This window comes from Falco biarmicus, chromosome 2 (assembly GCF_023638135.1).
Source record: "Falco biarmicus isolate bFalBia1 chromosome 2, bFalBia1.pri, whole genome shotgun sequence".
NCBI lineage: Eukaryota > Metazoa > Chordata > Aves > Falconiformes > Falconidae > Falco > Falco biarmicus.
Window position 1 is genome coordinate 71,574,354 of NC_079289.1, and position 22,115 is coordinate 71,596,468.

General features: G+C 40.9%; 1 long non-coding RNA gene across 1 annotated transcript; it reads right to left on the minus strand.

Moving 5' to 3' along the window:
* Positions 1 to 5,920: 5,920 nt before the first annotated feature.
* LOC130145269 (uncharacterized) lies at positions 5,921 to 21,435 on the minus strand. The gene is made up of 3 exons (XR_008820458.1): positions 21,296 to 21,435; positions 8,404 to 8,609; positions 5,921 to 7,470 (listed from the first exon to the last, which is right to left on the minus strand). It is a non-coding gene; the product is annotated as an uncharacterized LOC130145269 (long non-coding RNA).
* Between the last annotated feature and the right edge of the window lie 680 nt (positions 21,436 to 22,115).

The following is a 22,115-nucleotide window of genomic DNA, read 5'->3' on the forward strand; positions in this document are numbered from 1 at the left end:
TGACACAGCTAAAACAGGCTGTTCAAGTGTGAATTATTCAGTTTGGTTCTAGGTGAAAAATATTTGTAAAACTATAGATATCAGAGTGAAAAAAAGCACATTGCCAGCATTTATTATTGCATAATCATTGAATCTTCAATATTTGTATTGCTCAGAACAAAAAGATAAGTTATGCCATCAGGCATGATTGTGCTCACATGGCTCATGTTTCCCATGGCAAATGGCCTTGACAACAACAGCAGGTAAGACAGAAATGTGACAATGAATGATGCATGTGTGCACACAGCTGTGTGTGGGTCTAGCACTCTAATTGTATGGAAGGCATCATGCTAAAGAAGAAAATGACTGTCTTCTGGATTAAATGATAACCAGGGAGTTGCACACTTTTGAAAGAAAGAAGTTGTCCTGAAAATAAGAATAAAAGGAGCATAAAATAATTGTATCAGGGGAGAGAGTGCTTGCAGTGGGAATGAGCATCAGTGAAAACTTTGGTGGCTCCTCAGCTCCACAGCCCCTGCCCAGGCAGCCTCCCCAGGGGACAGGGGATAGGGATGCAAGTCAGCAGAGAGGGTGACTGTGTGGGTGCAGTGCAGAAGGACTCACACATTGGGGTGTGCCTGTGCACCTGCAGGGGCTTCCTCAATGTCATGGAGGTCACTGGGGTGTGGGGAGCAATGGAGGTGGCATGCAGCCAGAGCAGCAGAATCTCTCATGTAAGATCAGAACTTCCCGGGGTCAGCTACCAGAAGGGCATTTAGAAATGTGTAGGTGTTTATTAACATTTTGTAACTGTCTAGTTTATCTGTTTATTGTGGTTTATCTGTTCATTAGCAATATTGATTCTGCATGTTTCGTTCATGGATAGTTAGTCAATGCTCTGTTGTTAATAAATCAATAAACTCTTCCAATTCTGATCTAATTCAAACCATGCAAACTGAACAGTTTCTCCCTGTAGCATCAGAAAGGTCTGCAAATAAACATTTCAGTCTATACTGCCATCCTTACAATGTCTTTGTGAGAAGGTCCAAAATAACATTCTTGGCTCCACAGTAAATGAGGTCCTTTTTTCAAAAAAAACCACATTGGAATTGCAAACTCATCAACCCTGCAGCAGACACTGTCCACAGAGGGAGACAGTGGGCTGCAGCTCCTGGAAGTGCAAACAGGCAGGGGCATATTTACAAATGGTGGGAGGAAAGTAGCTCTCTATCTTGCTGCTTTGTGCTTCTCTGTTGATTTGCTAGGGAGCGGCTGGTACAACCCAGCATTGCCCAGATTCCCAAGGGTATTTGTCCCTAGCCAGACACACTTGGCATCACTTTGAATGACTCCTGCCACCAAACCTGGACTGCTACCACAGGGTCCTTATGGCTGCCCAGAATGTGACTTTGTCATGAAATGTTCTATATAAGCAACCGAAAGTGGCTGACAGCAGGAAAGCCTGGTTAGGAGGATGCATGCGTATTTGGGGTAGGGAAGACCTAGGCATGGAGCATTTCTGGTGCCCCTGTACAGCTGCAGCACCCTCTGGGACTGATTCAATTACAAGCAGAATCTCTCTCACTTTAGTAAAGCACCATTAACAGCCATTGCTTTAACATTTTTTTACATTCTTTCCTTTCTTCATTTCTTTTGTGACTGTAATTGATTTTGAAAGAAAAAAAACATAATGTCAGCAGGACTCACCTTGCCCTCCAGGTGTCTTTATAATGGACGTAAGTGCACAGCTAGTCTAGCACCTCACAGCTACATTAACAAGTAACAGCCTTTTCCAGGAAACAGTTATGCTATCACTAATGAAAAAGGAAGTATCTGTGGAAATACAGGAAAATTATAGCAAAGAAGCAACTCAGTCCTTTGTAATTCTGTAACTTGTAGAGGGAAAGCCTTGTGTCTTGACTGGCACTATTGTGGTAGATCTAACCTCCAAGACTGTGCAGAAACTGTTTAAACAGACTCTCCTTGAGTCAGCCAGTGCAATGGCCTCACACAAGGGCCCTCTTCTCCAAGTGCAAACTTTTGTAGTGGTGCAGCTGGTGCACAGTCCCTGCATACACATTACCTGTCAAACAAGCAGGGTAATTAGTAAGTGAGCCCTACATTTAGTCAACCAAATATAGGCAGTTGCTTGCTTCTCTGTTCTGAGGATTTTTCTTCATTCTTCTCCCATAAGTATTTTTATGGAAGCAGTTGCAAGACCAAGGCTGCCTGCTTCCTTTCGTACATATAGCTATGCTGTTTCCGGCCTCCCTGTTCCTGCAGATTCCCAGGTTCATTTCAACCCATCTAGCTTTCATTATAATGCAATGGCACCTGTGTTACCTAGATTTGATTGGTGTCATCCACAGTAGAAATTTATGGCTTTGACTCCAAGTGGGAAAAGGAGCCTGCCAGGTCTGGGCAGTACATAGTCTGTACAAGCACAGCACACTAGTCTCTGTTCTGGTGAAAACCAGCAAACTCTGTTGACACCAGTGGTGCAAACTGATCTGACCAGAAATATATTAATACCAGTGCACAATCTGTAGCAATATTTGCTGATGTGGCTGCCTGGGTTTTCTGTTGCAGGTGAATTTTGCAGATGATGAAACCCTGACTTTCAAATCATAGTGAAGAGAATGACTTTGGGGAAGCTGGTGGAGGTACGTATCTACACTATGGAGAGCAGGAGAGGGGCTAGGACATGTAAACTGGAGCACTGATGCAAACTGGGGCCCAGCTGCAGCTGCTTTGTGCATAACAGCTATACAAGAGGTGCAATGTTTAGTATTCAGATGCTGTACTTCTAAGATGCCAGGCTCATCAGGGGAGATTAAGATGTCAAAAACTGACAATATAGACAATTAAAATTTCCAGTGTTGAAGCCCATGAAGTAAGAGGAAGGTGCACATGCAGGGAGAAAAGGGAGGAGGAAGATCTAATGATTCCTTCAGGGAAATTAATTTTCATCATCACCTTTTATATTTTTGCCAATTTCCGGTCGACAAATGCATGCACAAAAAGCAGGAATTTTAATAAGTGTTTATGACAACATTCTCTCGAATGAGGTTAATCATATTAACCGCTTGTGAGCCCTAGTAAAGATTCTAAATCAATAACCCTTTCTAAGTCTGTAAGGTAAAATAGCTGTATCTGGAGTGGGAGAAAGTGTGTAATGCCTGGTACACATGAAAGGAGTCACAGCACTGCCTCGATTATCACAGTGGCTGTCCAACAAATGCTTGCAGAAGGTTTCCCCTTGAGACACATTTGCAAGTTTCTTATAATGGGGTCTGAGTGTCTACAAGTCTTGCATAATTGAAGTCTGTGCTAATTTTCCTTATTACATACCCGATGGCCTGAGGTATTCCAGTGCTGACTTAAATAGAGGCAAGATATTACCAAGATACTTCCCCACAGATTTACAGTGAAAGCATTTTTCTTTTTCTTAACATGTAGGGGTTTTTGCCAAAATGTGTGCTTTTACTGTTCTAATGCCAGGCTGGTGCTGCATTTGCTGAACTGTTTAATCCGGGTTTCACCATTTGATTTGAGGTTGCTTTTCAAATGTCCTCAGAGGCCTGCAGATCCCCGCTGGATGTCTCAGATCCTGCTCGCTGACCTCCCAGGAAAGCAGGCTCAACACCATGGTGCAGTTTTCCACAACACCTTCCTCTCATCCTCTGCTTGCAGCCTTTCCACTCTGTTCAAAGCACTTGATACACCCAGGACCATCTGCTTGCACCATGGCAGCCCTCCAGCTGGCTGCTTAGGGCAGCATCAGGGACACAGATCACCTGGGTTTCAGTCTCAGTGCCCCTGAAGAGTTACACATTTTGTGCATAGCTGAAAGGCTTCAGCAGAAGTGAAGAGCGCACTCCATCCTATACACCAAGCTGTCTGAGCGTAAAGCTGTTTACATGGGGTGTGAGTTCAGGAGAAAGGAAGATTAGTGCAGGGAAGGTTGGAAATTTTTGGCTGAGCTGAAGTTGTTCTCATGGTTGCTTTTCCTCCTGGTGAATTATTTCACCTTGTAGGCTAATGAAAAATACATTGCTTTGCTTCGGTGTAACCAACAGTGGGGCCCGACTCCTATCTTACACCACTACCAGATTCAAAAGCTGATAGCTTTTTGCACTTAATTTCAGCTCTGTTTTTCTCCTCATGATTAAGAAAAGAGAAATAATAGAATAATGTTAAAATGCTTATCCAACAATAGTTACATTTATCCAGCCAATTTTGCCTTGAAGTAGCTATTGAAGTTATCATTAGATGCAGTGATGCCCATTGCAAACATTATGTAGGAAAAAAAAACCCCAAACTTATCTGGGGGCTGGAAAAAGATTGTTTATATATCCTTTTTACACATACTTATTTTAACATCATTACCCCCTGAAATGTCCATTTTCTGAGACGAGAAATTCTCTAAACAGAAGGGAAAAGTAAATAAGGGTGAAGGATTCTACACTGGAAATTAATGACTTGTCATTAGCAGTGTCTAGTGAATCTGCATGGATAACATTCCTTGGATTACATCCATGGTATTATTATTATCATTACTGTTTTCTGCTCCAGGTTAGGGTCATCCAGCTAGGTGACAGGACAAAATCAGGCACATGTACACCCACTTGCCTCATGATGTTGGTTCTTACAAGGAGAAAAGCCTAGCATTGGGGCTGAGCAGATGCAATGGGATGCTCCAGGAGGTTCCTGGGTTGTGGAATCAGCAGAGCATTGAAGTGAGCATCAGTAAAGTCAGGTATGGCTTTTGGTGTTAGCTGCTACACTTAGAAAATGAGAATTACTGCTAGAATGAGCTTATAACCTGGAAGGTAAGATTTATTAGCAGGGTGGTGGAATTTGAAGTAGCATAGAAGAATATTTATTGGATGATATTTAAGGTACAGTTCTACAGATGTGGTAAGCCAAATGGTAGCAGCTGGCAGGACAAGCAAGGATTTTGTTGAACTGCGGTAGTCAAGGGTAGATGATATTCTGAAAGGAAATATTTATAAAATAAAAAAGGAAATAGTTAAAAGGAATTGTTTTAAATTCATCATTCCCCCGCACGTGTAAACTTTGCTGAATGGAGCAGAACATAACTGCATACTGTCAACAGTTAAACCCTAGCTGTGGAAGAAGTAGGTCACTGCATTTTCAAGTATGGACCCCTTCCCTAAAATATGAATGGAATAGCTGATTTAAGAACAAGTATTACCCTTTCATTCAAGTCACAAGCCTGCAAGGGATCTGTGTGTACTTGACCGATGCAGTGTCATAGCCATGTAAGTTACATGCTTTGACTTTTCAGTGTCTCTGTTGAGGTACAGATGGAAAGTAAGAGCTGCAATGTGTCAGACGGTGAAGCACAGGCCATTAGAAGGGATGATGGAAGTGGAAATGTTGGTGCGTGGCTTGCTAGCTTGCTCATAGGAAGTTCTCAACTCTATAGGCTTTTCTATAGCAGCTGTGGAGAAAATGCGAGAAAAATTGCAAGTGGCATGAAAGCTCTGCTACTAACAAAAGAAAAAAGAATAAAAAAGAGAAACTGAGGGATACAAAGCAAACAGCCGGCTTCTCAGTATCAGCCCGCCAACTTTTCCGTATGGCTCCCATTGCAGTGCTTTGGCTGCCTTAGACAAGGTATCGTGTGGGGAAGCAAGGCCAATAGCCAGTGGCCCACACATTTTATTTGCTACAAGTTTTGACTTTTTTGTCATGGTGTATGAGCAGTTTTCCATAGAGGTCATATAAGTGCTCATTCACTGGACATGTGCATGCAAGATCATGCTTTGCTAACATCTCCCCCTTCCTAGAAGTGTTTCAGTGCCTAAGTAAGGTATCAGAAGTTGTTCCATGCTGTCGTGATTTACCCCCAGCTGGTAACTAAGTACCACACAGCTGCTCACTCACCTCCCACCGGCACGGAGGTATGGGGAGGAGAACTGGGAAGGAATGTAAAACTCAAGGGCTCAGATAAGAACAATTTAATCATTGAAATAAAATAAAAACAATAATAATAATTCCAATTGTAAAAAATATAAAGAAAAGGAGGGAGAAGGGGAGAGGACTGAAATCCAAAGGGAAGGGAGGAAAGAAAACAAGTGATGCACAACACAGCTGCTCACCGCCCGCTGACCAATGTCCCACTAGTCCCCGAGCAGCAATTGGCAGGCCCTGGCCAACCACCCCCAGCTTATATACTAAGCATGACATCCCATGGTATGGGATATTCCTTTGGCTAAGTTCAGGTCAGCTGTCCTGGCTGTGTCCCCTCACAATTTCTTGTGCCCCTCCAGCCGTCTTACCAGCAGGGCCTGAGAAACTGAAAAGCCCATGACTTAGTATAAACATTACCCAGCAACAACTACAAACATCTGTGTGTTAACAACATTTTCCTCACACCAAATCCAAACCACAGCCTGGTAGCCTGGATAAGGTGCCGTACAGACACATTGCTGAGCTGTCCCCAGGATTAGCTATGCCAGGTGGAGGAGCCGCTTCTCTGAACACATTGTTCATGTATAGTCTCAAGGGCCATGTACCCAAGTACATAATGATATTACAGCTCTTACTGTGGCACGTAAATCCCTTTTTTAGGGTCAGACCTTAGGGGTTTAAGTGTGATTGACTTACAAAGGAACTTCTGATCCTAATGGATTGTAGACAGTTTTAAACCGAGAACTTAGAAGTCTAAGTTGTTTAGATGCCCTTGAAAATGTTACTGTCAAATGTCTCTATTAAAGTCAACAGAAGTTGCAAAACCAACACAGGTCAAAAATTAAACCAGAAACACAAGCATTCACTGGATTCTTGTTTTATACTGTCTCCCTTGTACTATTTTACTTTATACTTCCCTAAGAAGAAAAATAACAGAAATCTTATTTGCAGCAGCTGTTAAACAAGTATAATTTTATTATTTTTACACTGCAATGGCACTCTTTGGATCTTTTTCTGTTCATCAGCTTCTCACAGCTATACCTGAACGTTGAATATGAACTCAGGCAGTTAAGGTCTCCTCACTGACTTTTTATAGGCAAGCTGATATTGCCAGGCCCAGAGAAAAATTAAAGTTTTCATTGCAAAGAAATGTCTTTAGAACAACATCACTTCACTGTGTCATCTTAGGTGCATTTCCACTTGAAGTGTCAGAGCTAATTTTAATGGGCTTCAGGTGCCCTTTAATTTCCATTTAGAAAAGAAAAGAACAGCAAAAATTCATAGTTGGCGAGAGGTCCTCAGAAGGAGTGAAGGAAATCCAGAAACCTGGGCTGGCAGTCTGAGCTTTTCGCACTGCATCTTGCTGGCCAGCCACAACCATTGAACACTTTTGTCTCCTGATGAAGAAGGCCTTCTTCACAGCTTCTCATCAAACATACAACCACTGCACCCGTCTCTCCAGACAGGCCCTGTCTGTATGCAATTGTCCATACCTCTATAGCTCCTAGAAAATGAGGCTTTTTTTCATGATCAGGAACCAGGAGGCAGTAACTGGAAGGAATGCAAAAACCTTCATAAGAACCCGAGTTTCCTAACAGCCAAATTTCTCAGTCTGGCATGCAGTAAAGGTTGTGTGTCCAGAACTGGCTGTGCTGCCAGGTTAAAGCATGCAGATTTTGCCCAGTGTTTTGCATTAATGAACAGGGATTAATTTTACTGAAGAAAGTATTAGTGGTGTTTAGAGATCTTGTGGGAGCAGTCATGTACAGTTCTTGACAGAATTCCTTCATCATCTAGTTAATAACTTTAGTTTCCTACACTGTTGACCCAGAGATATCTTTGAGAGGAGATAGATGATGAAATTAGTTTTTCTTTTAATCTTTGATTAAACACGGCAATGACTTACTTGGATTGAAACACACATTATAAGACCTGTTTCAAGGGAAGAGGCCATGGGGAAGAATGGAATATCTTTCAGTTACAAAGGTTTTCCTTGTGTGTTCACAGTGAAACAAATTTCTCATCGTGGTAAGTGGTTTCCACAGGCTCTTGATCTAAACTGAATGTTAGCTCCAGGGCCATGTTTAATCAATAAACTACTTCATGAAAGAAGTAAATTGCAATTAGTCCTCACAAATAGATTTTAGTAGTTTTCTGGAGCTAATACAACCTAGTTTAAGGAACTTCATGAAATTACAAGACCATTGTCTTCTATGTGCAGTTTCTATTTTGAGATTTCCAGGTGCTAAGTTTGAAAGTGATTTGAATTCTGCTATGTCTGAAACAGAAACAAAAGCAATAGCCACTGGACACAAATTTTTGATGTGTTCTAAATCTGAAAAATGTCCTTTGGATGATAAAAAAACACATTAGTAACTAGGATCATTTTACTTCTCTATATATACAAAAAAATCCCTATACATCTGAAGTACTAAGCAGGGCATCGTGTACAAACTCAGTAGCAGCAGTTACCCCAGAGCTTACCCTGAACGTTCTTGTTAACTGAAGTGATTGAGTGCAGAGATCTAGGTGACTCTTTCCTCTGCTGTTTTGGAAGGAGTCACTGAATGCAGAAACCTTCAGTTTGGATAGACGGGCAGTGTTGGCTTGTCAGACACATTCATCCAATAGATCTGTCATAGGAAAGATCTATCAAGGCTTTTCACAAATCTCAAAAATTCCCATAATTTCTGAAAGAAGAATGATTAAAAGTATTTTATTAAGATTAGATTAATAAATTTATCAATCTTTGTAAACTTAAAGAAACATCTAAAAAAATTAAGTTCTTTCCAAAAAGATTGTAATAAGTTGCATCATTGTCCTTTCTTTCTTTTTATTTCAGAAATAAACTTTCTTATTTTACTTTACAGCTCTGTTCTCCTGTGTTCCTCAACACAATATTTGCTTTCTGAAGAGATTCACATGAAATGTTATATCATTAAACCTTTTCAATGCACTTGCCTACAGATGAGATTGCAATAAACAATTCATGTAAATTAAAACTAGGCATAAAGATATGCAGAAAAGATAAAATGAGTTTCTGATAATTTCTTAAAACTTGTCTCATTTTTTTTACAAATAATTGGCCCACACATCCTGAGACAGACACATGGTATTCTTAGAGTTGTCAGAATATTCTATGTAGAAAACTTTGGTACAGGTGTCTATAAGATTTATGTCATGATTCAGTTCATATTTAAATGTATATGATCAACTCTTGAAAGAAAACTGAACTGTAGGAGGGAGCTTGTGAAAAGCAGAACTCAGGAAGAGGGAAAATAAGTGTGCAAATACAGATGCTTTACGTGGTCTCATTCACATGGCTCAGAACCCCCTGTTGATGGCAGCTGTTTTCCTTCCAGATTTGCCCATTACTGTCAGGCAAAGGCCTGAGTACAACAGTGTTTTCTGCTGGAGCACCTGTGGTCACACACTTATCCCCACAACAGCTGGTCTTTCAAGGGAACACCTCTTGCAGCTTTTTTGTTCTTTTTAGAAACGGTATTGAAGGGGATGTTTGGCCAGCATAAGAATCTGCACCACAGCAAAGCAGAGTAAATGTCTGTCTACCTGTTGTCCTGTCTCGGCTTTGGTTGGTGTAAAATGCTTAAAATTGAAATTAAATGTTCTTTTCCTGTTACTTATGCCCAGCTTTCAGCAAGAAACAGTTTAGGGAGGGGACATGTTGCAAGAGCTCCCAAGGTACAATCTGTTAGTCTTTATGAAAGCTCTTCTACAGCTCATAGCATTTCAGCAAAGAAAACGTTCAGAAAAAGGATGAAATACACTGCTGCTCCCTTTTTAGATGCAATACATTTTCCATAAAGCCCTTTCTTTTCCAGCATTTCTTAGAAACACTGTTAAGTAAAGCAATATTCAATACTTTCATTCTTCTGTATGCTGCTCTTTGTTTTGCTGATCAACCCTCATCTTTTCTCAGTGCTTGCATCCTATTGAAGAGCATGGAGGACACCTTTGACCATGATTCTAAAAGTAACACATGGAAAAGCCTTGGGATACCCATTCAAATGAGCAGGAGAGCACCAACCATTATGTTTTATTTATTTCTAATGGAGTACATTTCATTATGTATTTCTATCAAGAAGAGGACAATCATGGCAGCACAGCCTACTTAAATCTGTTCTGAGTGCATTTTACATCGGTGATACGGCTGAAAATATTTTTTAAAAATTAACATTAGCCAGAGTGTTCAGTTATGTTCAGAACCTTGCTCCAAGAATAAATAGCAACTGGGGAGAGAACAGCTTCTGCTCCTGAGACTGTGACAAGGAAACAAATGTTCACCGTGAGAAGTCAGGCCATCTCACTGCACTTTCTGTTTTCTCTCTCGCTTCCTTTCAGTCAGGCAGAGCTCTGTGATGTCACCCAAATAAGGTTACCAATATCAAAGCAAACAAAGGCAATTTCCTTATCTGATAATTGTGACCTTTCTCATTCCCTGCTGTGTGTGCTTCTGAAATAACCAGTGGCATTGACATCAGCAGCTACCAGTACATGTTGTCTCATTTGCACACCACATGAAACGAGCTGGTAAGAAATGTTCCAAATAACTAGGAGGCTATTCATCCTCAATTAACAACATATTTTAATGGGTTTCTTAGCAACATCACTCACTTTAAGTGTACGCCCCTAAGGGATGTGTTCTGTGTTGTCAGACAAACAGCAAATAAGGGCAGCTATTGATCCCTACCCTGTTGGGTGCTGAATTACAACATACCAGAATAACTATGTCAAAATGACATTTGGACTCAACACATTTAGAGTGCTAGATGTCTCCATTAAAAAATGAAATGAGTATCTTTGTTGTGCTCATATTCAGCCAGCTATATTCAGAAAAAGCTGAAGAAAACGGATCATGTTCTTTGAGTTATGAATCATTTCAGAAAGTCATGAGTTTTTTAAATTCTGGTTTCTGCCTCTTGTTTTGAATTTGTATTTCTTCCAAAGTGAATCTATATCTCCCATTAATTTAATAATCCAGAAGTCCCTGTACTCTATGCATTTAAAGTTTTAGAGGCTGTAGACCATATCCCCAAGAGATAGAAGTCAGCATAGCTCCAGGAATGTAATTCAAGCTCTATTGATTTATACAATCTGAGGATATGCTGGTGAATGAGATACAAAAAGGAAATATATTCTGAAAGACAGAAAAATCCTGTTAAGAAAACAGCTGAAGTTGCTACTTGCCAACATAGTAATTTTCTATTGCATTCATAGATAACAGGTATTTAAAAGACAAAGAAAAAACCACCTAGGGATATTAGAACCCTTGTCTTACCCTCAAAATGCCACATTTATTTTCAAATATATTTTAATTGATTCTTTGTGCCATGTGCCTGATTAGTATGCGTGTGCCTGATTAGAAGCATCTAATCTTATAACTTGTATTCCCATAATCAAAAAAATCAAAAGATGTTCTAAGGGCATCTCTTGATTCAAAATCTGCCTTCAGAAAACCTCGGCCATTCAGCTTAAATTATGGATAAAACCATCAAGAAATAGGACTCTCTTGGCTTTATCCTCTTGTCAGCTTCACTGGTCTTGTGCCCCTGAGCTTAAGAATTAGCAATGTCATGGAAACAGAATTTGGCAGTCTTCCTCTTTGTTACCAAATCTGAAGGGATTTCCTAACTCTTTTAGACCTGCAGCCTCAGTGGAAAATACACCCCACCAGCTAACTGAGGGGGGCTGTGCTCAGTATTGCCTTGCTCTGTTCACAGAAGATGCTGTGTCTGATGAATACATGTGGGAAAGGGGATTAACAGGAAAAGAGTCTGAAAAGAAGTGGGGACTCTTCCTTGAGGCCAATCTCCTGCTCCAAGAAGCTTCATGAAAGCAGAGAAGGAATGAAAAATCTGTCAACATGAAGGCATAATAGAGCATATAAAGAGAAAGCATAAGGCAGGCATTTCATATATTAAAGATGTGTATAGGAAAAGAAGTACCAAGAAAGGCTGAATACAGTACTGAGCCTCCCTCTCAGATAAATATAATTTGTTTCATAAGATTTCCTTGACAATGTGAATACAAAGGTGAAGAGAACATGACAGAGCCTCCTGGTAATGGGAAAAAAAACACTCATCTTGGTGTAAATTGAATTGGATTGAAGCTATTTAATTTATGGCATGTATTTAAATAATAATCATTGAGCTATACATTCAGGATCAATATCTGCACCAGAACAAATGTAAGCTGTGTCTTATGACCATCAATGCGGTCTGTCATGTACTAGGACAGGTAGAAAAGTGTATGTTGCTGTGCTCCTGTGCCAAGATACAACACCTCTTTACGAGCAGGGAAAACTTCAGGATTGCCTGAAGTAAGGTCTTGCTCCCCTTGTTCCCTTTTTGTGCTTCAACGTCCTTCCACATGTCATTCTGTGCTGGGTTTCTCCTGGCTGCTTCACACATTTGTCTCAGAAACAAGGAAATGGCATCTGAAAACTGCTTAGTATGTGGAAACAAAAGAGACGGCAGTGACAGAGTACAGGGGTGGAGTATGGTTCCCTAAAAATAGGTGTCCAGGGGCTATTGAAATGTTCAAAGTTATCTGGCTGCCACTCCAGAGTGCCATGAATCTCTTCTAGGGCAGATAACCTAGGAAAGCATTATGTCATATCTGACAGCCCATAAGGATTTCTTTCCCAATTGTCACTTGATTCCTTTATGGTTAGATGACAGCACCAAGCCAATTCAACACAGGCAGTGGAGTTCAGAGATTTATTCAGCTTTCCCTGAAGTCAATGCTTACACTTGCTGAGTTTGGGAAGAAACTTCCTAGCAAGGTTAAAGGGAAGACAGTGGGTTTACTCTGGTTTGAAATAGCATAAGACAAAAAGTCAAAATAATGTAAGACCTAAGATACAGTAAGGGCCTTATGGTGTTAGAAACAGCAATATAATTTCATTTGGTATGCAAATTACTCTGGGGAAGAGGTAAAACCTATTCAGTATTACTGAAAGGATTGTAGCTCCAAAGGGCCCTTCCATTCCCTTTCCACACTTTAAAGTAAGGGTTCTGGTTCACTGGTGTTCCCAACACCTTAGCTTAAGAGGGAATTGCTCCTGGTTACAACGCACCATCCTTACCCTGATATAATATCCCTATTTCATACTAGGAAATTTGGTTTAAGTGGGTCAAATACTCAATCATGTCAATTGGCTGAATTACTGAAAAAGTTAGTCTACCTCAGCTTTGGCAGCTAAAGATCTGAGCTGGACACCTGCAATACCTTTGAAGTTGGTTCAAAGAAAAAAGTGCCTCCAGAAATGACTCATCTTGTCTTAAAATACTTGTCCAAGACACATCAAGCAAACTATCACTGGAGGTACCCGTTTTTCTCTAATAACTGTAAAAGAAGCCTGCTGTGACTGGCCCAAGCTTAACCATCCAACTTTGACACCTCTGGGATAGATGAGATGTGTTTGCCCTCACTGACTTTGTGGCCTCTAATGGTGTCAATGAACATCAAAGAGGCAATTCTGGAGAAATCAAGTTGCCAAGGAAAAAGAAATGCCAGGTTTGGATCCCTCATCCTGGTTGTCAGAATTCTGAACAATACCACAGGCTTACAGGTGTTTGGTTTTTTTGTTGGAGGTATTTCTGTTTTGAAAGCAGAGTTTCAGTGAAATGTCATTAATTTCCACGTTTCTTTTTTCTTCCTCAGATCTTTAGGTGTCTCACACAGACGTATCCTTAACGCTTCAGATTTACAGCATTGTGAAAGGAGAGGTAATCACTGCCGAGACTTCAGTTTGGGTTGTGTCTTATTCCCAGACAGCACATACACTTCATCCACAGGGCAGTATTGATCCTCAGCTTCTTGCTTTGGAGTCCTGAAGAAAAAGTAGCTCTTGCGCTTTTTTAACTCTGGGGATTTAGCTCTGGTGTTCCAACCTTTAAACAGGCCAGACAGAAGATACTCATGCCTTGGATCATTCTCAAAAACGGTGTTGCTTACCTTCCAGTTCCCACAAGGTACAGAAGGTTGATTTGCCGGTTTAGTTTTTCAGCAGAAAAACTGCAAAAGCAGTGGTGACCTGACTCCACCCCAAAAGCTATAGATCAGGGAAGTATGGCAGGGCAGAGACAACTATGTGGAAAGCCAAGTTTGCGTAAGCATCTTTTTTACGTTTCTCAGTTATGATCTATATTGGTTTTGTCTGTATGAGGTATTCACATTCCCAGAATCTGCTTTGTTTACAAAAACAAATACGATTTATTGTAAATAAGAAGGAAGCTGTAACTTTTTCAGTGAAATGTCTAAATCAATGAAGCATATTAGGAGAAAAACATCATATGATTTTGGCACAATTCCACAGGTTATTATTCCTTTCAAATGATGTAAAAACAAATACCGTCACTGAAGTGACAGTCTGGTTCAGTAAGAATCCCATGCCAAATTACAGAGACTCAGCAGAGAGTCTGATCCTATGAAACATTAATTTAATAGTAAATCCATATGTTGTACCTAGACAACCAGGGGTTTTCAGAGCAAGCATTTTCAGATTCACATATCAGGTTATATTCAGCCTTTAGCCCAGCTATGTACCCACTGGAAGGAGATCTCTGTGGGGCTGAAGAGGCAGGGTGGAGTTGAAGAGAAGGTACCCACATTTCAGGATCTCCATATCTGGCTTCCCTTTGCAGAAGGTTGCGCTGCTCTGAGGACTCACCACAGCTGTGCAGAAGGGGCCAAATCCTCTCCGCAATGTTTGCTGCCTTCAGAGACCATGCAGAGGGAGCAAACACTGCAAGGGTGGACAAAAGCTGAGTCTCTGTGTCTCCTGGTGTAAGACAGGTACTCTACTAAAGAGGAAAGAATGTAGGAGAAGCTATGGAGAAGTGGCTGTTTTATAGCGACTTTCTGCAGCTTGGAGATGGCATGGTATCAAACAGATCTTTGATTTATTTAAACTACACCTGCAAGAGTACCCTAGAACTGCTCTTATGGGTATCAAAAGATGGCTTAGGCTGGAAGCAGTTTATATACACATTAGGAAGGAACGCTTAGAAGGCTGTCTCAATAAGGTTTTATGTATTTTACAATCAATACTGAAATACGATTTAAGGTGTCTAGAAAAGACTGAATTAAAGGTAGCTCTGTGAGTGAACAACTTGGCAGCTAATTTTTATGTTTCCATCTCTTGATTGTTAGGAATATGATGTTAAATGGTAATGTTTACAGTTTCCGCAACGCTAATTGTGTTAATTATGGGTTTGTGTCTATAAGTTTGGGATTAGTATAATTGATATTTTAAATAAATTTGTTTAATATTTGCTAAATTACAGGTTTTACTTGCAAAGTCTATCAAGAAAATAAAACTGAGTTATTTCCCTAAACTACAGTCTACAATCTGATTAAATTAAAATTCAAGTGCTTTGATTCCCATCAGTGTTTAGCAAATACTATGAGCTTTTTTTTTCTTCTCTCTTTTCCTTGCTTCTTTATGGGAATACTTGAAAGCTAGACAGGGAGGAAAAGCCCGGCCACTGAGTTCACCATCATTCTTCAGAAAAGATTTTGGAGGTTCAATGCAATCTATTTAAAATGTTGTTCTATCAAAAGAAAAATAAAATAGAAGAAAATAGCTATTTTCACTTCTTCAGGGTGAGAGCAGAACAGATAATCTCATAAATGCGGATTCATCTGAGCATAGCAGTTCTTTTTCCCATCTACATATGTAATCTGTAAACGAGAATATTTGTTTTTCTCTCCGCCTACTGCTTACCTTCTCAGGTGAGTTAGGAAAGCTTCAAGGCTGAAGAGCTACATGTCCTAAGGCCTTATTGGTGCAGAGACTCCCCTGGTGACCCCATGATCTCTTCAGTTATATCACTGCCATTTAATAGGAGAGCTTTTACTCTAGCACAGCCTCCTTCCAGGAGCAAGCAGGGCACTCTGTCCCTACCTGTATGGTCTCTGTTAGCCATAACTCAATGTGAATTTAAGTCAACAGTGCCTGTAGAGTGTAATCCGAGGTAAAGTCCAACCCTGTGCACAAGCCTTGTACAGCATGTGGATTGCGCATGTCTCAATAATTGAGTCACTGTTTACGTACTAAGGAAGATCAGGACATTTAGGCTCAACCCCAAGAAACAAGATTACATAACTTTGCAGACCTTCCTTCCACTAACATATCTGGTGAGCATGATGTGTGTCCAGTCTTCAAACTTGGTGAGGAGGGGAAAGGAGAAAAGACGGCAAATATAACCCTTCTACCCTTGGCACCTCAATCATAAGTGTTGAGAAGACTTGGTCAAAAGGCCTTTGATTCTCAGCAACCAGAAGAGGGGTTTTTACAACTGATCAATTTTCTGTTAGTGGTAATTGTATCAGTAACCACCAATAACACTGTCAGAGAAAGAGGCTTTGTCACAGCTTTTTGCTCCTGTTCATGGGCTGGCGGATTTCCCAGCCATGTATTTCAGGCTGCTCCTTAGGTCATATTTTGATTGTTACGGCTGTCTGCTATTCTGATATTTGCATGCCCAAGCTCCCTCGTTCTCTTCCCCTTGATGTCTGTTGCACTCACTTTGCTCTCTCTCCATTCCTACTTACTAACAAATTTCCCAGTCCAGCACCAGCCAGACAGTTTGCTCCCCGCAGCAGAATTCCCTTGGGTGAGCAATATGGGCTCAGCTGAGACTGGTACTCTGCAGTGACTCCACCCTATGCTGAATTACTTCTTGCTCTGCTAACTACACTTCTTCTACCTCCCTCCCTCCATACTACTGCAGCAGTGCTAGTATGAACTCCGAGGCAATTACCCCGTTTTCATTTTTCCTTTCATTTCTGTGGCTGGCCTGTTTGCAGTATTTCTGCACAGGGAAGTACAAATTTACCCTTCGTCACGCATTAAGATAATTAGATGTCACAGCCTGCTTCTTTGTGAATAAGGTCTAATAGACTATGTCGACATCCTGATAATATTCCAGGCACAAACACAGTATAAAGAATATGCATAAATTTTAACAGAACCTGATGTTTCTTGTGCTGTTGTCTTTTCCACAGTACCTGAAATAAATGCCTTTACAGCTTATCCGCTAGCCAACAGCCAGCCTCTTCCTCTGCGGAAGGTGCCGCATGACCGCATGTAGCTAGCATGTTGTTTGAAGACTAAGGCTTGTATCTGGAAGCTCCAGCCATTAGGGTAAGTTTATTAGGGCTAGACCCAAGCTGCTGTTCCACACTCTTTCCTCCATGACAATGTTTCTCTGTCTCATTGTGGCCACCCTTACTATCTCACTAGCTTGTCATTCAGTTGTAGTGGTTCTGTTTTCTAGCTTTTCACATTCTGGACATGGCTTGATATCATTTTTTCCTTCTGCAAAAGTTCCTTTACACAGTATGACTCTCACCAAGGCTTTCATTTTATTAGTACAAAATTGTTTTCATCTGCTTTGGCAAATCCCTCTCTTTGCATATCCATTCAGACTGCTGCTGCAAAGTGCTGTTCTATGAGTCATTAATTTTGATCATATTACTCTTGTCTTGGAAGCTTTTCACTGTCTTTTTTTCTTTTCCAATTTATCAGATGCAGGCTACTTGTCATCTCTTTCAAGGATCTTAGTATCTTTGCCTCTTAATTTCAGCTCTGTTCACTATTTAAAATGATTCTGGCCACTCTTTTCAGGCTGTGGCATCACCCACATTTTCCACAGGCGTCTGTAAACCTTTGCAAAGTTACAATCAGGAGTGTCCTTCAGTCCCTCCTTCACAATCTCTTTCTCGATGAAGATAGCAAAGACCTCAACAACATCTAGCCTGCTGATGGGCTGGAGCCTATACCTCCAGTGCCTTTGCAGTACAGGGATTTCATTTACCTGATGTGTTAGCTGTTTTTCCTGTATGTAGTGTGCAAACTGTCTGGAGAAAGGATTAGATCTTTTGTTCTGTGCTTCTATTTTCCAGTCTTGGTAGACTTAGTCCTCTTCCATGACTGGACTTCCTAACCACTCTGGCTTACTGCCAGATGGCTGTGGGACTTTTCTAAAGCAACATATAGATATGCTCACATAAGCCTGAATGAGAATACAACTATATTGATATACTTCCTAGAACGGTATAAGCAATGCTGGCATAAGTGCTTGGGAAAGATGAAATTGAAGCTTTTATGATAGTTAAATAGTCAAAGCTGCAAAACATCCTTATTTGGGAAACCTGTAGGTCTGACTCATTTCACCGTCAGACACTGTAAGGGTGGAGATGGGAATATACTGCTATGGGACGCATCAATATAATGACAATGAGGGCTAGAAAATATATATGTAGATATTTAGTATAAGAGATTATACAGGCAACACGGATGTCAAATTAGCTGGCAAGACTAAGAATGTTTTTCAGGGGGACAAGATGACCCTCAGTGACCAGTCTTCATCAGTTGTCATGTCTATGAAATCTTGCTCCCCCGTTCCCCAGCACATGCATGGATTGATGTCCTCAGAGAATGATATTTGTTGCAAAGAAAGTGAATCTTTAGAGATATGACTTTGCCTTCTTTTATGTTTTAATTATTATTGAGGCTTCTAATTGTTCTTCATCAATTCTCTCTCCCACTGGATTTTTTTCTAAAAAAGCATATCCAACACCAATTCCTTAAGGCAACACTGCAGGTGCTCACAGCTTCTTTGCTATGACAGTAAAATCCTAAGGCATGTTTTCTCACACTTCCAGTAGGTTTAGACTGCCAGGAACAAAGTCTGCTTGATCATATGCACATCCCTTAAGTTTAATGAAATGGGATAACCCAATCAGTCAGATCTGTTTGAAGAACTGGATTAAGAGTTGTAAATAGCATGTTAGCAGTAGGAGGTGTAACACTTTGATCTCTTCTAAATGCCCTAGTAGTAAAGAGTGAAGACTTGATATATCTGAAAATAAATCCTTTCACCATATGTCAGTCCAGGGAGCAGAACTGATGCAGCAATAAGATTTAGGAAGAGCTCAGATAAAGCTGAACTTGTAAGTCTTTCTTTTCATAGGGAGAAGTCCTACCACACATCCCTCCACAGAAATATAGTTGGGGTAACACTCCTAAATGATATAAAGTAATCAAGAAGCTAAGGCCCTAATTGAGCAAATCCTCTGCTCCGCTACGTTCAAGTTAAAGGCCTCCGCCTTTCTCATGTCATGTCCTAATTAGCTACATGACAAGAAATGATATAGGGCAGTGGTTAAGGAAGCTGAGAATTAGAGACTGTCATAGGAAATGATTGATAAAACCTTCTGCAGGGGTTACCTCTGACAGTGTAATGTTGAAAAATGACTGGATTATAATTCCATTTACAGCAGCTCCAAGCCCTCTAAATATTCCAGTTCTAATAGTGGCATGTTTGCTATGAAACTTGGCTAAATCACTGGAGAAAGAATTAAGCCTACAGAGGTGGATCCAGAGTTTAGTCTGATACTAGAATACCATTTTTCCCCCATATGCTTATGCCCTGAGGTAGACTGGTCCTGGATCCCAAACCTTTAGAACAACATATGTTTGGAGCATGGCATTTTTATTTTTATTTTTTCCAGCCTGAGTAAGTATTTGGATTTCCTTTCCATGGAAAATTGACAAGAAGTTGGGCACAAGGACTGATGCAGGCCAAGTCACGCTTGCAGTGAATCCAGGACAAAAGCACAACTCCATGAAAGAGTTCAGGATTTCTCCTGGCTCATTATTTGTAGCCTCCCCTCTATATGGACAAGCACAGGCAGACACTATTTGCTTGGTTTGTGGTCTGAGCCAGAGAAGCCATCTCAGTTTATTCTTGACTGTGGTCTATGAGTACAAGTGCTCCTATACATTTAGGTTGGGTTCAGTCTTGAACCCAGATCAGATCACCATACTTCATTCCCTCTTCCTACTAGAAAACAGGAAAATCATGTCTCTAAATCTGAGAGGGGGGATGATGTGATAAAAAAACACATTACCTTCAACATCAGCTTCTGACAAGCACTTAATCAAGTAGGGCTAAGCAGATTGCAAAATCAAGCAATATAAAGGCAGCTGATTTTTGACTCTAAATAGAAGTATTTTCATAGTCAGATAGTGTATGGCAACTGTTCACCCTTCTTTAATGAGGGAAAAAAGGTTGTTTGACAGCACTACATAGTTGTGTTTTCAAAATGCTGTCATGCAAATGCCTCTTGCATTACAGTCATTCACAAGAAATGTCACTTCAACCAAGCAAGCTTATGGCTGTGGCTGAGGCCTTGTCATTTCCATCCAGTTTGCACAGTGAATCAGGTGCTGTGGTAAAGGGGAGCAGAAGGCAGACAAGTGAGGTAAGTGGGGAGACGGCATGCTGAGAAATCTTGGCAAGACAATTTTCTCTCAGCTTTAACCAAACTGGCAAATGCTAAGAGAATGCCATTTACATGAAAATCGTGATCAGCTTGCAAATAAAGTTTGGTGAGTCACAAACTGCCTCTGTCCTTCTGAAGCAATATTTGTAGGGCTGTGAAATATTGCATTTTCAATACAGTGACATATAGGATACAACAGCACAGGTTGCTGCTTGTGTTAAAAAAAACCCTGCATTTTGCACCAGCCCCAGCCCAAGGACACACAGATATGGTTTTGTCACCACAGTTGCATCCCTATTTGATGTTGTGACCCCCATTCATCTCCTCCAACACTGTCCAAAGCCCTTCCAATGGAATTGGATATCCCAGAAACTGCTGCACCGTATTTTGTGAGCTTGAAGTTCTGCTGAATAGGACAGGGATACGCAGACATTAGTCATATTACTTCAGCCCTGCCTTTGCAGCTACTAATAACTAGATTGAGCACGGTTCTGGCTTCACTGGTGAGCCCAACACATAAGGGGGATTAAAGTCTGTTTGCAGCTATCCGAAAGGAGTAAGAGATGAATGAAATAAAATGCTGGCTCAAGTCTTCTCCACCCTTTAACTGGAGTGTCTGTAAAAAAACTGAGAAAAGAGCATGTGGACAAGTCTTGCAACTCACCAAGCCAGCAGACTGGTTGAACACTTAGGCTGCCTTTAGTGCCAGGAGTTTACTGCCCACGTGGGTGTCATGGTTTAACTCTGGCCAGTAATTAAGTACCACGCAGCCGCTCACTCACTCCCACCTCACCACAAGGGATGGGAAGGAGAGTTGGAAAGGAATGTAAAACGCAAGAGTTGAAATAAGAAAAGTTTAATAATTGAAATAGAATAAAAATGAAAGAACAATAATAACAATTACAATTATAATGAAAAGGGGAAGAGAAAGGATAAAATCCAGAGGCAAAAGAAGAAAGAAACACATGGTGCACAATGCAACCACCTGCCTACCGGTGCCCAGCCAGTCCCCCAGAAACAATCTGCCTGCCCCAGCCAGCCTCCCAGGTGTACATACCAGGTATGGCATCCCATGGTATGGAACACCTCTTTGGCTAGTTCGGGTCAGCTGCCCTGGCTGTGTCCCCTCCCAGTTCCTTGTGCCCCTCCAGCCCTCTCACTAACAGGGCCTGAGGAGTTGAGAAGTCTCACATCAAAGCTAAAACACAGCTCCACACTAGCTCCTAAGAAGATAATTAACTCCACCCCAGTTGAAACCAGGACAGTGGGTTAAGCAGACTTTCTGAGGTCATGTCAATCACATGGTATCAAGCCAAGCTTACAGTGTTCCCCTGGTTATGTAGGACATTACTACATTTGTCCCTGTAATACTGTATTTCTATAATAATCTCTGACTGCTGAGTGGACTTTGGGGACAAATAAAGATCCTTCCGTAAGTTTTAGCAAGAACAGAAATTCAAATGTATGTGACGCTAAATCCCTTCTCCCACCCCACTCCTGCCTAGTTGCATCTATCACCCTAAATGGATTGGCGTCTGCATGCAAATGGCTGAATCATCCTTGTAAGACTGTGTCAAGGGGCACAGTGATGCTGGCACGATGGTACCAGAAGCCAGGATAACAATGTCACGTCCCTGTTTGAATCATCTCTTACATACATAATTTGGGGGACAGCATCTGAATCCCAAAAGACTCAAATCATCTCTTACATGAATAATGTGGGGGGCAGCATCTGAATCCCAAAAGACTCAAAAATTAAAGTTAAAAATATCAATTTAATTGTGCCTTTTTTTCTGACTAGTAAAAGCTACAAGCTGCTGCAAGTTTAGAGTCGTGAATTAGACACTGGTTTAGCTGTGAGCGTTCTCTGGGGAATC